Source organism: Triturus cristatus, chromosome 3_2 (genome assembly GCF_964204655.1).
Source record: "Triturus cristatus chromosome 3_2, aTriCri1.1, whole genome shotgun sequence".
Classification (NCBI taxonomy): Eukaryota; Metazoa; Chordata; class Amphibia; order Caudata; family Salamandridae; genus Triturus; species Triturus cristatus.
The window spans coordinates 187838668-187855097 of NC_140584.1; the positions used below are offsets into that span (position 1 = coordinate 187838668).

At 42.8% G+C, this 16430-nt stretch overlaps 1 long non-coding RNA gene across 3 annotated transcripts in view; it reads left to right on the forward strand.

The window, feature by feature from the left end:
* The first annotated feature begins 10259 nt into the window (after positions 1 to 10259).
* The window catches only part of LOC146856984 (uncharacterized), a 266518-nt gene continuing 260347 nt past the window's right edge, over positions 10260 to 16430 (forward strand). For 2 of the 3 annotated variants that reach the window (XR_014979517.1, XR_014979518.1), the window contains exons 1-2: positions 10260 to 10308; positions 10411 to 10523. This is a non-coding gene — a long non-coding RNA (uncharacterized LOC146856984). Of the gene's footprint in view, positions 10309 to 10410; positions 10524 to 10637; positions 10661 to 16430 lie in introns of all 3 variants that reach the window. The other variant, XR_014979519.1, reaches the window with a different exon arrangement.

Here is a 16430-nt window from a genome sequence, read left to right on the forward strand (position 1 = left end):
CTGTAGCGTTTCTCTAATGAAAACTGCATAATCAAAACATCTCTTCTGTGGATACTGGCTTCAGGAACTGATAAGGCGTTTCTCTTTGTCTCCAATTCTAATTGTAGTGGCAATGATCTAGGAGACATGACATACTCATAAAGAGCCTTACTATCAGAGGGGAAAAGCCAAGCTCTTGACATATCCCATAGTAAAGTGTTTAACCCAAAAGTATAGAGGTGCATGGTAGAAGAAACAAATGTATAGAACTTGAAGGAAAAAAAAATTAAATACATATTCATGCTTAGCCTACCTGTGTTGAAATGCACAAAAAAAGAAAAAAAAACTGTAAATTGCATTCAAAGGAAAGACACTGGAATAAGCAAGTGCTTTTTTTTCTTCAAATTGGGAGTAAGTCTGAACAAGAGCAAATCTACTTTAATACTTTAACTATACTTTTGAAATCCATAAGCAACCTTGTAAATGGTCAATTACCAAAGTAATGTGCAAAATTCACACAATCAGATGTTCGGTCATATTCAAATTATTTACATAAATTACTGTTTTAAGAGTGCAAATGTCATTTTTGTAATCACAATACCTTACTTTACACCAACAGAGAAATTTACACATGCGCATTATCAACTCCTGGTGGAGCAACAATATACATAAGTAAGGTGAATGGTATCCCAATCCTGGAACAGTTGTAGATGTACTCCTGTCAATGGCTGAAATATACCCGTTTTTAAGGTGGGGTTGGGCTTGGAACACAGTCAAAATTAGTGGGGTTTCTCCAAAGGGACAAATATTTCCTATCGAAAAAGTATCACACCAAAAAAATGCACACATAAAAAGGCATTTTTACACATGCCATGGTACTATCGTGCATGTGGAAAAACATTCTCATGAGCATAAGTAGGAATTTACGAACGTTTTTCTGGACCGCTACAGGAAACCTGTGAATGATAGGGATGACCACACCTCAATGTCTGCGCTGGCAGGTAGGCAAAGGAGTGTTACTGTGATTTAACTTATAATCATGGTCTGATATAACAATGGGTTTTTAGTTTTTTGTAGTCAGGTTGGTCAAACTTGATGAATTTCAAATGAAAACCTACCGCTGCATATACCCATACGTTATGATGAATATACCAGGGCAGTTGTGGTAAGCATTTAAATAACGATATGGATACTTGAGAAATCAGAATACACACCATATAACAACTTGGGGGCATATTCACAAGGAACTATCGCAGAGTTAACGGCACTTTATCACAGCCAAAGTTGCAATAAACTTATCGCCCCAATCGCAAGCTGGTGTTAGCAGCCCACAGCACCAGTACACCCGCGATAGCAGCCGCAAAAAACATCGCCACAGATGACCCCCGCTACTATCGCTAATGAGATGCAGAGTAGGATTTCCCGTGCGAAAAGCCGCGACAACACCACACCTCAACATTCTCAACGACCAGCCAGATCGCTGATAAGAACACAATACAGGCGATAAGGCGCGTTAGCACCCGGAAACTAACACCTGCTCAGACCTGGTGCAAAGTCGGACGACAGCCTGCACCACAAAAGGAAGCCCAGCCCACAGCTACATCGGAAGGGCAACAGATGCCATGGAGCCACTGGACATGCGGCCCGGACACCCAAGAGGGCCACAACACCCACTGCCACCACCCCAGGACCCCAACCCCCACCCGGAACCCCCCCTCAGACCAACATAGAGGCAGCGCAGACAAAGACAGCGGACCCTCAGAAAACGCACCAGCCTCACTACAGCCAACATCCCACCCCACACAAAGCTGCTGGCTGTGCTGCAACTGTTGGCCCCTGGCACCCCCCAACCAACATCTGCCAGAGTCAGAGGAGTTTCACAGCCAGCCACATCCAAGTCCCTCACACCTGTCCTGGACATCACTATCAGTCAGGTACCCCAGTCCCTACACGTCCAACAAAATGTGCAGGATCCGCTGGAGACCAAGCAAGGACCATACGCCATAGCTGGATGCACTGACGTGTTGGGGGCAATCCACAGCACGCATGTCAGACGTGTGCCCCCTGGTGACACAGCACACAATCACCCAAACAGAAAGCACACGTCTCACATCAATGTGCAGGTAACATCCGACCACTGTGGAACCTCCACCAATGTCGCCTCCAAATACCCAGCCAGTGTGCATGATTCCTTCATCCTCTGACAATCCATCAGCAACCAGCGTTCCCAAGATTGCACCAAGGGAAATACACAGCCCTTTGGCAAGTTCCAAATGAACACCCTACTCACCTCAACTCAACAACCATGCAACTCACAACTCTGGCAATGCACACTGGCAATGTACACGTCCAAAAATCACAACCAACATGCAAAACAACATGCTCACCCACCAGACATGACAGAACAACTCACAATGGTAACCTGGGCAAGCCGTGAACATGAGCCATCAATGGCATGGCACCTCAGCCACACACTAGCCGAATGTGGAGAGAGGTGGCAACTAGGCATGTGCGAAGGATGTAGGAGAACCATGATTGGGAAAGTACACAATGCCAAGAGTGGCGGAGATGTGCTGGACAGACTGCAGTATGCTGAACACACCCATACCCATGGCGACATACACCTCTGGTGTATGAAGTGTAGTGAACCGTGGATGCAACCATGTCACCCCAGTCATGTCACACTTACGTCCCCCCCTGTAAGAGTGAGCAGAGTGGGATGGCCCGGCGTATGCCAGGCCAGCGTAGGGGTGTGAATAAAAAGCACGTAGCCCTGGGTGTGGTCCTCTTCCGGAAAGCCCAACGTCTCTGCCAGGGCGGCGCCTCTCACAACACCGCGAGGCCGACACCGTCCTCATGAGTGGAGTTGCCTGCGATCCTATGCGCCTGCTGTACCCCGGCCCACTGGACCCCGAAACCATCAGGCCACACTGATCACCTTCCGACAACGGTGTGTGCCAAGGAGGGCCCACCAAGTGCCTGTGCAAGCTCCAAGCCCGAGACGCTCGACCTTGGCAGCCTCCTTAGTCCATCACGGCCTCCACGACACAGGCCCACTTTAGTCCTTTCTCGTTGACGTACTCTACTGCCACCTCCGGCCTACACCACGGTCCAGTAGGTCTCACATTTGGAACTGAGTCTTGATTACATGATGGCAGAGTACATATGTCCATTACAGATTTTATATCAGTGTACTCCCTTCGATGTGGTGCCACCAACTCTGTGCATTCTTACGACACATGTCTGTTGTCCCCTGCTGACTACTGCCTTCGGCCTACACTGTGGACAAGTAGGTCACACATTTGGAACTGAGTCTTGATCATACATTGTCCATGTACGCACAATAAGGAAGATTCTACTTCACTGTACTCCCTTCGGTCAGGTGGCAGCAACCATGTGCATAGCATCCCAATGACATGTGGCTGTGGGCCTTTGCTGACCGCTGCCCCGGCCTACACTGCGGTTGAATAGGTCCCACACAATTTTGAATTCAGCCTTGATTCATGTATGGCAGACTTGATGTTATTGTACAGGCCTCAACACAGACTGCATCCCCTTTCAGCCCCGGTGCCACTATGTCTATTCCCCGAGACCCAGGGACACTTTCTGGTTGGACTTTGGTGTCGACTGAGTCCATGGACTTGGGGTTGTCGACGCCATAATGGTGGTGATACTTACTTTGTCTATGTCTATGTATTGGCATTTGTAAGGCGCATATATCACCCGAAGGTCTCATAGCGTTTGTGGTGAAAACGAAGCCGTTGCAGTCCACCCCTCCATTTGCTGCTTCCGGACAGCTTCCACCCTCTGCATCATGCCCTGGAGGACAACTTCCACTGTCCCCCGCATCCCTCCGCAACATACACCTCGGACATTGATGAGGACCCGCTCAGGTCGCATGGCCCATCTGACTGCACCACAAGTCACCCTCCCGTGGCTGGGTGCATGTGCCGGTCGCAGTGCATCCGGGGCCACTAACTCTGTGCTGGTCATGTCTGGGACCCCTTCTTCTGAGATACTGGATGGCCTCTGAAGCGATGTCCTTGGGGTCATCAACGCCATGTGTCTGTGACCCTGCGTTGTCCGCTGCCTCTGGCATCAACTGTGGCCCATCAGGGCTCACACATCAAATCGAGTCCTGACCGGCCTGGACGTCGTATCACTGCAGGAGGCATACGCCACCACCGCCAGGACCGACTCCAACCGCAATATGCCTGTGTCGAAATGGTTGTACTGGCAGACTGATGGAATTGCCTCCACATGTCATGGATGCCATCTTCTGCCTGATCCCCTGCTCAGCACTCCAGGTGCCACTTACTCAGTGCACCATGAATCATCGTCCATTACTGTCTTGGTTATATACTGTGGTGGGTTCATGCAGCAATGTCACCTCAGGCGGTCTGGGAGACCGGGGACGATGATTAGGAAGATGATGCAGGTGCAACACCCCCCCACTGCAGCTGTATCATGTAGGTCCCGAAGGGACAGAATCCTAGACATTCTCTTCACATGAGCGTGCTCAGCTCTGGTGGGTGCCCCAGACTCAGCGCACTGCAAGTCACGGACACTTTTGTTTGCTCATTGTGTGCCCTCTGGACTTGCTCAGGCTACCTCCATGATTCTCCGCAGTTGACCCTGTATTGCTGGTGTTGTCTGTTTCTGTATTCATTGTGTTAACTGTTGTATTTATTGCCAGCACCAACAACTCCCTGCGGGATGGCTTGCACCCACCCCACACACATCCAGCACAGGCGTCACTGTACATGTGGCCCTGCCAATAAAGGGGCCGGGCGCACATGCCCATAGTCAGTTCAACATAATATCTGTGTGTGTCCCTATGGTCTTGTTGTATGCATGAGGGCCCTGGGCCCTACGACATTACATTGTGCTGTGTACAGCGGACACAGACATGTCACCGCAGGCAGCGGGTTAGAGCTTGGACATGTAGCTTTGTAATTACCCACTCAATTCGTAAGGGAAGGGGACTGTGCCATCGTACGCAGAGCCAACGTGGGTGTGTGACTGATATGTGCGTGCCCCTGGACATGGGTCTTTACTGGGAATGTGCATCTGCATGTGTCTCTATGGCAGTGTGGGTCCCTTTTGTGGGTTGTAGGATGTCCCTGAAGGGTAATGGACACCCACGTATGTGTTCTGTTACGCCTGCCATGGGTTCGGACCACACCCGCACCTGTTGGGCCACCTCCTTTTGGCATTCTGACACCTGGCATTGGTGTGCCATGTGTGGGTCGGTGAAGTGTTGTGCGCCAGCCATGCTTGCGGGTGCTTCATGCTGTGTGGTCTGTTGCAGGGGCTGGGTTCTCCTCTAAGTGAGTTGTCTGCTCTGGTCCTGGTGGTGGGTTGCGTGGGATGTCCAAGGGCTGTTGTAGGGCATCAGTGTCGAAGGTGTGGTGGTCGTCTCCGGCATCACTGATGGGTTGTCTGGTGTGACCTGCTGGAGGTGTTGTTTGTCCCTCTGCAATGTGAAGGGGAGATGCATGTTGACATTGTGTTGACATTTATGTTGGCACATTGTTCTTGTGGACATGCAGACTGTGTAACAATGTACAGCATGACTGTTTGGGCGGTGCTGGCAATTTGAGTTGGGGCAGTGGACATTTGGACTACATGAATGATGGGAGGTTGTACCCGGACATATGCATCTCACAGTTCCCTACACTGTCCAATGTGATTGGCCTGTTACTGCGCATGGACGGACCCAGTTGTGTCCCCTGTTCTGCAGTGTCGGTGTTGCACTTTGTGCCACATTGTCATGGGATGCGCGTAATTTTCCAGCGATAGGCTTCGATGTTGAGAGTTGCGTTAAGCTACTCTTGCGGTAGTTATCACACGTTCTTGTGAATATACCCCTTAATGTATTAAACGTTTGTGACTCTCAGTTAATTAACGTCATAATCATAAAAGTAATTCTGTAATGTTAGTACTGGGTACATTTCCTTTCATTCCCCTTATATAAGGACTTATGGTCAAAAGTACCACAAGACAATATGACCATAGAGTAGGCGCTTGGGTGCCCCTTTTATGGGGCTGAAGCCATATTAATATTAAGTAATATGCAAACAGCCATTTCTTATGAACGATTTGCTCCATATTCGTCCTACTCTGCCTCTACAGAGGTATGACTTCATTGATAAGTTTTTAATTCATTTCCTTAAAGCAAAAGAAAACAACTTGTATTATTAGGCCATTAGTTGGCATAAGCAAGCTGATAACACTTTAATGCATACTGAATCAAAAGGGACCAACTCATATATGCATATGCAATCATAAGTGGACCGGGCACTTGTAACAAGTATGACTGTTTTGAAGAAATATGAACAATCGCCAAAGTGAAGAGTAATAAACGTATCGCATGGAATGGTGCTTCTTTTGACGATTTGTAGATCATTGATCAGGTCATGCATGCACAGTGGTTGGTGATTCACTGATGCGTTGAATCACGAATATAAGTTTGTGATGAACGCTTGAAATGACTGGGAATATGACGCATGCAATATGAAAAAAGAAGCTATGAAGTAATTACTACAATACTAAGCATTAGGCCATTAGACTGATACCCTGAGACTGCTGTTTCTTTGTTGTTTTTTTATGTTAGGAATGAAAAGTAAGTAATTCATAGAAATTGTAATTTTCCAACATGATGGGATTTATTTAGATAGAGTGAGGATTTTTAATTTTCACAGAAAATAGAAAACAAATTTATTCATATTAAAAAGCAAGTCCTGGGCACACGTAATAGATAAAACAGATATTACAATAGTGAAAATTATAAGGAGGTCGACACCGGTAGTTCCATGAAAGCTGTTTTATGTACAAAGTATTAGTGAAAAGAACAATGCCAGCCGACACGTGTTTCGTCAACAGGGCACTGGCCGTGACTCTTCAGGGCTGCAAACAATATAATGTGAAACATAATATGAGAAACAACAATGTGAATATGTACGTGATGTTTATCAGTGGAGATAGTGAGGTGACACAAACGACACGCAATTAAAAGTGGAAACCCTAATTAAAACTTTCCAGGAGAAATAACGCTGGTATATAAAATATTGTAGTGTGAACATGGCAGAAATGAAAATTGAAAACGAGTGTGCCCTATGGGAGAAAGATATTTTTACAAATTGGAAAGAGCATGCATATGGAGCATAAAACTAAATTAAACAACAGCAAGAGAGCGGAACCGCATGGGTTGAGTGTGCGGAGTGAAAAAGTGGTGCATGCACGCATTTGGGTGACATATTGTATGCAACACGATAATAACAAAATAATGTAGTCAGCAAAGCAAAATAACGATACATATTGGAGACGAAAAACAAATATCTACAACTGAGCAGCTATTAAATATAGCTGAAAGGTTAGCGCAACACAAGATAACACGTGATCAAAAGACATAATTAAGTGCAGGTCTCCATGTACAGAAAAATATAAAATTGGCCAATTACAGATCAAACATTTATATTACGGTTGAAGGCACGTGGTCCAAGAGGGGGTGAGCAGAATAAAACGAATGCACCACCCCACAAGAAAGAATGGCATGTTGAAGAACAAGAATACAATAAAAGGGGGCTTAGCGTGGTATTTAAAAACTGTTACTACGTGAGCAGGAACAAAACGAAGTGTAGAGGGAGGGGGCCGTCAGGCAGGGAACTAATCAAACAGTGTGTGAAACGGCATGCACAAAATTGAGAAGTCAGGCGGACAGAATCGAGGAGGGCAAAATTATTTTACCTGAAAAGGCGTACAATTGAAATCTAAAATCGGAAAAGAAGAGATGAAAAACATGTGCTGTATAAGCCAAATGACAGAAAAACAAAGGGAACAGTGAAGTGAAAGTGAAACGTGAGTACGGGGTAGTGAGGACTCACCGAGAACCGGTGAGAAATCTGACCTGGTTAACGGGTAGTAACGGGAGCCGGAGGTATGGCTGTCGAAAATTGCAAAGGTAACACGGGCGGGTGCGTCCGTCAATGCGCTGGGCCTGAAAGGAAGCACGAGTATCGGTAAATACACTGCAACAGTGTAAAGGGGCCAAAATACGATCAAAACTCCAGAACCGCGTGGGTTGGTTCCAATGAGGTACCTGAGAATGCAGGATCCAGCCTGTGCTCGTCTCAGAATGAGAATGGGAGGCCAAGTGAAACCAGGAAGTTTCATACTCAAAAATAACTGCTTCATTTACGATAAGAAATGGTACAAGCAAACCAAAGGAGTAGCCGTGGGCTCAAGGTTCTCACCGTCTTTCGCCAACCTCTACATGGGCTCATTAGAGGCAATTTGGATCTGGGGCGAAAGAGGTGCACAATGGACTAATTCTATCATTTACTGGTTCGATATATCAACAATTGTCTTCTCCTCTGGTCCATAACCCAAGGAGAACTTGATGATTTCTGCAACAACATCAACACCAATGACATGGACATGAAATTTACATGCAACCACAGCACATCTCGCATTATATTCCTTGACTTGGAACTCTATGTTAAAAACAATTCTCTACATAGTAAATTGTACCGTAAAGAGACCTCTTGTAATGCCATCCTTCGTGCGGACAGCTCCCACCCTGCACATTAAATAGAGTCCATTCCCTATGGTGAACTCGTGAGAGCACGTAGGAATTGTAGCGAGGATCCTGAATTCATCAACTGTATGTCAGACATGGAAGACAGATTCCTCAAACGAGGCTATAAACAAAGAACGATCGACAAGGCCACGACCAGAATAAAGAAGGCAAACATAAACAGTACACTGCGACCCAAGACACGCAAGGCACCCCATACCACGCAAACCAGGCTGATAATAGACTACAATGATCTCAGCACAGTGATCGAGAAAGAGCCTTACGAAACACTGGAACATCCTACTAACCGACAAAGCATTGAGTGAAAATATCACCGCAAAACCCCTCATTACATACAGACGCGGCAGGACGCTGAGGAATAGACTGAGTCCCACTGTTCCACACTCGGCTAACACCACCACCTGGCTCACTCCACATACCAAAGGGTTTCACAAATGCGGATATTGTGGAGTCTGCAAATGGGCACACAATGGAATCAAGGAATTTAAGAGTCACCACGAACGTCGCTATGAAATCAAAATGAACATTAATTGCAACACCAAATTTGTAGTGTACGTACTCGAGTGCACTTAACAGAGTCAGTATGTTGGTAGCACCATCAGGGCCCTCAAAGACCGCATTGGTGAACACGCCAGGGCGATCCACCAACAAGACACCCCTTACCCTATGGCACTACATATGGCGTCATGCCCATCGCAGGGCACACACAAGAGATTCTCCTTTTTTGGAATTGACGTTGCCCAACCTAACATAAGGGGGGTACCGTGAACTCAGACTGAGACTCCTTGAGGCTACTTGGATCATGCGCCTGCACACTGTGAGACATGACCATAACACTGACCATGAATTACAATACTTTTCAGGCACTTAGTACCTCTACTGATCCTGTCGACCTTTTCATCTTTTTCTAACTAGAAATAGCGTTTGTTACAAGTGGCTTTCTTCTAGTCATCTCCCATACCCCTCTCAATTCATTTTTTCTTTCCCTTTATTATTTCTGTGCTTGATACTCAGCATTTTCTCCATTTTTCACCCTCGTTTTGCTCCTTCATCATTACATCATGCTCTACTTTCTTGCTCCACTCACTGTGTCTTATTTGTTTAGTTGACTTTACTGTTTTTTGATGAATTTTGGTTTGATGTCCGCTATACATATCAACAGCCTGCTTGCCACTAGAATACAGTTCTTGTTTTATACATACATAGCACTAGCCGAAGTGTATGCAGTATTACTTTTCCTGTTTCCCCGTGTTCAAACTCTTAGATAATTTTTGTACTCATGATTATGTCCACTGACTCAGAAGAACTGTCCTCCGAGAAACATTCCTTCTGGCATTTCCGATTGTAACCTGCCAGTGTTAATGAATACACATGTCAATGCTTCTTACATTTGTACTGTAAACATTGCACAGATTGATCTAGCTATACCATTGTTACTGTTATGTTTTTTTCTAGACGCAACATCGTCAATACGTACCTTAGGATCATTTATTTTCCATACGCAATTGCCTTTTCTTTCTCCAGCCGTGTTTTATGCAACGTCTATTTTCATGTTTCACTTCACTCCCACACGTTACCTTCACTGCTCATCACTTCCTGTAGACACTGATTTTGAGCACATTTAGCGCTCTAGTCTTTTAACTTCCTCCGAGTCATAAACCACTTCCTGGTTTCACTCGGCCTCCCATTCTCATTCCGAGACGAGCACAGGCTGGATCCTGCATTCTCAGGTACCTCATTGGAACCAACCCTCGCGGTTCTGGAGTTTTGATCTTATTTTGGCCCATTTACACTGTTGCAGTGTATTTAACGATACTCGTGCTTCCTTTCAGGCCCAGCGCATTCACGGACACACCCGCCCGTGTTACCTTTGCAATTTTCAACAGCCATACCTCCGGCTCTCGTTACTACCCGTTAACCGGGTCGGATTTCTCACCGGTTCCCGGTGAGTCCTCACTACCCCGTACTCACGTTTCACTTTCACTTCACTGCTCCCTTTGTTTTTCTGTCATTTGGCTTATACAGCACATGTTTGTCATCTCTCCTTTTCCGATTTTAGATTTCAATTGTACGCCTTTTCAGGTAAAATAATTTTTCCCTCCTCGATTCTGTCCGCCGACTTCTCAATTTTGTGCATGCCGTTTCACACACTGTTCGCTTAGTCCCCTGCCTGACAGCCCCCTCCCCCTACACTTCGTTTTGTTCCCTCTCACGTAGTAACAGTCTTTAAATACCACGCTAAGCCCTCTTTTATTGTATTCTTGTTCTTCAACATGCCATTCTTTCTTGTGGGGTGGTGCATTCATTTTATTCTGCTCACCCCCTCTTGGATCACGTGCCTTCAACCGTAATATAAATGTTTGATCTGTAATTAGCCAATTTTATATTTTTCTTTAAATGGAGACCTGCACTTAATTATGTCTTTTGATCACATGTTATCTTATGTTGCGTTAACCTTTCAGCTATATTTAATAGCTGCTCAGTTGTAGATATTTGTTTTTGTCTCCAATATGTATCGTTATTTTGCTTTGCTGACTACATTATTTTGTTATTATCGTGTTGCATACAATATGTCACCCAAATGCGCCATTTTTTCACTCTGCACATTCAACCCATGCGGTTTTGCTCTCTTGCTGTTGTTTCATTTAGTTTTATGCTCCGTATGCATGCTCTTCCCAATTTGTAAAAAATATCTTTCTCCCATAGGGCACACTCGTTTTCAATTTTAATTTCTGCCATGTTCACACTACAATATTTTATAAACCAGCGTTATTTCTACTGGAAAGTTTCAATTAGGGTTTCCACTTTTAATTGGGTGTCGTTTTTTTCACCTCACTATCTCCACTGATAAACATCACATACATATTCACATTGTTGTTTCTCATATTATGTTTCACATTATATTGTTTCCAGCCCTGAAGAGTCACGGGCAGTGACCTGTTGATGAAACACGTGTCGGCTGGCGTTGTTCTTTTCACGAATACTTTGTACATAAAACAGCTTTCATGGAACTACCGGTGTCGACCTCCTTATAATTTTCACTATTGTAATATCTGTTTTATCTATTACGGGTGCCCAGGACTTGCTTTTTAGTTCCAGTGTTTTGGGCCCCTTGGCTCATAACTCATTCAGAGGTTTAGGGTTTTTCCTCTGCCCTGGTTGCACCATGAAGCACTTGTTCTTCATTCTCTTTATACACTATACCGGTTACCTGCCTAAGCGCCATTGTCCTGCTACCTCTTAAACCCCTCGCAGATAAATGTATTCATATTCACAATGAATGAGCCATCAACATTTGTAAACTATAATACTTGCCCTGATTATTAAGTGAATACGAAACGTAAGATTTGCCTTGAGAAACCGATTATATTTGTGAAACATGTGTTGGCATGAAGATATAAATATGGGCACAAAACTGAATTTATTATAAACACACAATTATAATACATTTTTCTTGCTTTAATACAACGAGTTTTGATGGTTACTATTGATTAATGATATGTTAAAGTGATTGAGGAAGTCATTTAGAAACATGGCACGGAATGTGGCAACTTGCCACACGAAATTGAGGGCCTACTCATCGGTATATATGAAGTTGACAAGAGTTTAAAATATCTAATTGTATCCTAATGATTAAAAATAAAGAAATAATGCTGCTGAACAACTATTCACATTCAGTATTTGCTGATTCATGAATGTGCCAAAGCATTCTTTAAAAAGCTTGGAACACAACAAAACTAAGTCCATAATGAGAGCATCAATAAATTAGAAGTACATTTTGGTGCATATTTCATATTGGCCAATTATACTGTATCAGCTTGAGTTCTGACATTTTGTAAATGTTTGCTCTACAGGACCAACATGAGTCTGTTCCCTGGCTCCAATGATGCTTTTGTTCTGAAAGACTGCAGCCATCTTTGACTACATCTCTGAACGAGGAGCTTCTGATACAATCTCTATCATCAGCATTATCACTTACTGGTCGCTGGGCACAAGTCATGGTAATTGCTAGAGCAGGGCGACAAAGAACTGCTCATATATGTGTGGAATCTTTATAGCCTTGATTCTGGCCTGTCATTGGTGTTCACCAAGGAAGACAACAAAGATGTAAAGACTACACCAGCATTACCATGGCCATTTTTAAAGTGCCTTTCTGGAAGTTGTTTTAAAGACTTGAGATAAGCAATTTGAAGTGAGGATGAGGAAACATAGAGTGTCAATTATTTATACCAGCTGATACCAGCTAGTCTTGACAATATGATAAATATAGCTCTGATTTTTCTTTTTTTTTTTAACAATATCCTTATCCAGTTGAAGATGATCATGCACCCCATAGTTTGTATCCGAAGTTGAGAAGACGTATTGACCTTGCCCCATTTTTATCCAAAACTAAACAAGAATATTTCAGGTAAATGAGTAAGGGCCTCAATCAGGGTATGGCAGTGCAGGAGCCCTCCGCAAATGAAAAGCTCAGTATAAGTCAGGTCCTATGATTCATTGCTTTTAATAAACAAACCCTCATGTTGGTTGGTTGTTTTTTAAAAATAATGGCAAGTACGTTGATGTGACATGGTCACCCGCCTGGCATTAATTTCTGACAAATGTGCCCCTGCAGTGGGCGTATTTTGGGCAGAAATTCACCACTGAACAGGTGGCTTACCCTTATTCAAGGATGAGGTCACCTGCACAGTGGTCAGAGCAGGACCTTCATATTTGCCAAAGAGCTGCAACAGTGCTGAAGTACTCTGACAGAACAACTAGAGCACTAGATAATGGCAGATAGTGCAACGTTTCCTACCACTATGCTGATACTAACTGCTGATATATTGACAAAATACTGCCTTGGACAAAAATGGATAATTTATTTTTTCATTCCACTTCTTCTACTCTTCACTGATCTGTCAAAACAGACTTGACTTATAATAGTTTGATGTGCCATTGAGCCACATAATCTTGCCTTTTGTTATCGTAAAAATTTAAGGAGACTCTCTGACTTATCCAATTAAACTTGCATAACAGTGTGAGAATCAACCTACCGCATACCTTGTTGCATTTGTATACTTTTTCACTTGAATACCATCTTTTACTGTGGACTACAGGACTGCAGTACTCTCAGTAGGATTACCTTCTAAATATGCATGTTCTATATACACCATAGCATTAACTTTAAACTGAGAACTCCTTGCATCTCATTCATTGGCCCTGGTGTTTTTCTTCCAGTTCAAAAATTGTATTAAGCTTTACAAATAGATGAAGAGACAAACAAAAAAAACAGAAACAATTGTGGTAAACAGTTACAACAATGATATACATGTGACTTGTAAATATTGAAATGAATAATAACCTAAAAAAGAAATAGAAATGAAAAACATAGAAAGGGTTACATATGGAATACTGAATTGAAAACATTAAAAAGTGGGTATATTCAAAATTGTTCAATTAGTAATATATTCATCCAATGTTTTCCATATGAGTTCAAATTAAAGGAGATTTTTTAGTTTTGTTAAAAGATAAATCAATTCCTTTCCGTATATAAATAATCCAATCCCGCCAGACTTATGTAGATAAAAGGTTAGCAGATTTCCAATTCATGGTGATTAAGGGTGGGCGTAGTGGGGCTACGTGAAGCAGCGCGTAGTGTGCCCAAATCTACGCACACTCGCGCGCTATGCGTAGCCCCACTACGCGCCACCCGCCTCCCGCCCGCCCTCCTTTTAAATCAAACCCCGCATGTAAAATAAATAGGAAGTAAAGAAACTTACCTGAAGCGCGGCGTCTCCGGGGCTCCCTCTTCCATTTCCAACTTCTTCTGACAAATGCGCATGTGCAGACGCCCGCGCATGCGCATTTCTCGCAAGAAATGCGCATGCGCGGGCGTGTGGCAGCGGCAGGCAGCTACGCTTCGCCCTGGCGTGTGCGTAGCGCTAGCCTGCTTCCCCTACTTCGAAAACTGCGAAGCAGGCAGCGCTACGTACACTACGTGGGCGAAGCGCAGTGTCACGCCCAGGGTTAATGGTGATAGATTTGATTGCACATGAAACAGGAAGTTCAAAAAATGTCATAGTCATGTATGATAAAGGTTTAGGGAGGGAGAATTATTTGCTTATAATAATGGTAAAAAAGTTAGGGGTATATCAAACTTAAATATATCAGAGTTTTCTTCCCAAACATTTCTACGAAATTGAAAAACTAGCAGAAAATCAAAAAATTGTGTTCAGCGTACCAGATTCTGAATTACAATGCCAAAAATCTTATTTGTAAGAAAGGTGTGCATCATATAACTTGACAGGATAGAGGAAGGTAACCAACTATAAATATTGCTGAGCCAAAGTTTCTTCACACTGAGTGTGGTATAATTGGTTTTAAGAATAGGATTCCACAATTGACACAACTGAGTGAGTTTGGAAGAATTAGTAAGCATTAATTTGTTATATGTTTTAGATGCAATATGTCCATAGATTCTATGTACATTAAGGAAAAGCTCCATATCTAAACATGAAGGGTAAGGAATGGAGCAATTATAAGTATTGAGAAATGATGATATGCAGATACTAGAATATGGTATTTGGATTGCAAATCTGAAAAGGATAGAAACTTGTTGTTATAACAAATGTCAAAAATATAAAATATCCGAGCATCAATCTATGTAGACCAAGGAGAGATAGGAGAATGTAATTTGATCTTAGAATTACACCAAAGTGATGCTTTTTTAGAATTAATAATTGTATTATGAGCTAACGCATCAACCTTAGAAAGAGCATATTTTGTTAGATTCAGAATTGATAAATTCTAATTTGCAAAGGTCCATGGTAAGGATGGCAGGTAAACGAGCAGCAATATTCCTTTTAATTTGAACCCAATTTACTATGTTACTAATGTCTCAGCTTGCAAACCAATGAAAATTCTATGCAGTTAAAAAAAAGAAATAAGAAATACCAAAAACAGTTTTAAGTTTTGAAAGTTGTAATGTTTTATATTTAATTCTTGCAGGTGGTGTGTTATTACAGATTAATTTAATGAGAATTGTATTATGGGTCTTAAAAAAGGACGTAGGAAATGACAAAGGCAGCATTGAAAGCTTGAATAATATTTGAGGAGTAATTACCATTTTAATTGCTTCTAGTTTCCCCCACCAGGATAAGTTCTAGGAAGACCATTTGTCTAATTTCTCTGTAACATGAGAGTTTATTTTTTTACAATTTATATCAACAGTGCTGTTGATTGAATTTTAAAAATAAATTCCTAAGTACTTTAGAGAAGATAAATTGCAATAATGTTGGTATTAATAATCATATATGGAGTACAATAGACATTGAGGGGAAAAAATTCAGTTTGATTAATATTCAAATATTTATCCTGAGAGTGAAGAGTAATCCTGTATAATGCGCAATATACTGGGTATAGTGGTTATGGAGTCACTAATATAGAGTAAAATATTGTCAGCATAAGCCAAAGTTTTAAAAAACAATGTTATTAACTTCAATGCCTGTATTGTCAGACGAATTACATAAAAGACATAATAAAGGTTCAAAGGCTAATTAAAATAATAGGGGTGAAAGAGGGAAGCCTTGTCTCATGCCTCTATATAAAGTAAATGGTTTAGAAGTGATGCCAATAACATATATAGTCGTTTGGCGTGAAGAATACAAATTTCCTATTAACTTTATCAAATGCCTTTTCAGCTTCTAGAGCTCAAAGACAATTAGGGTGTTTTATTATAGATGCTGAAGCAGTAGTATGACAGACAAGTCTAGTATTAAATGCTGATAACCCTCCTTCCATAAAGCCAGTTTGGTCTGGGTAAATAAGTTGATTTAGTACCTGGGAAAGTCTAGGTGCGATGATTTTTGCA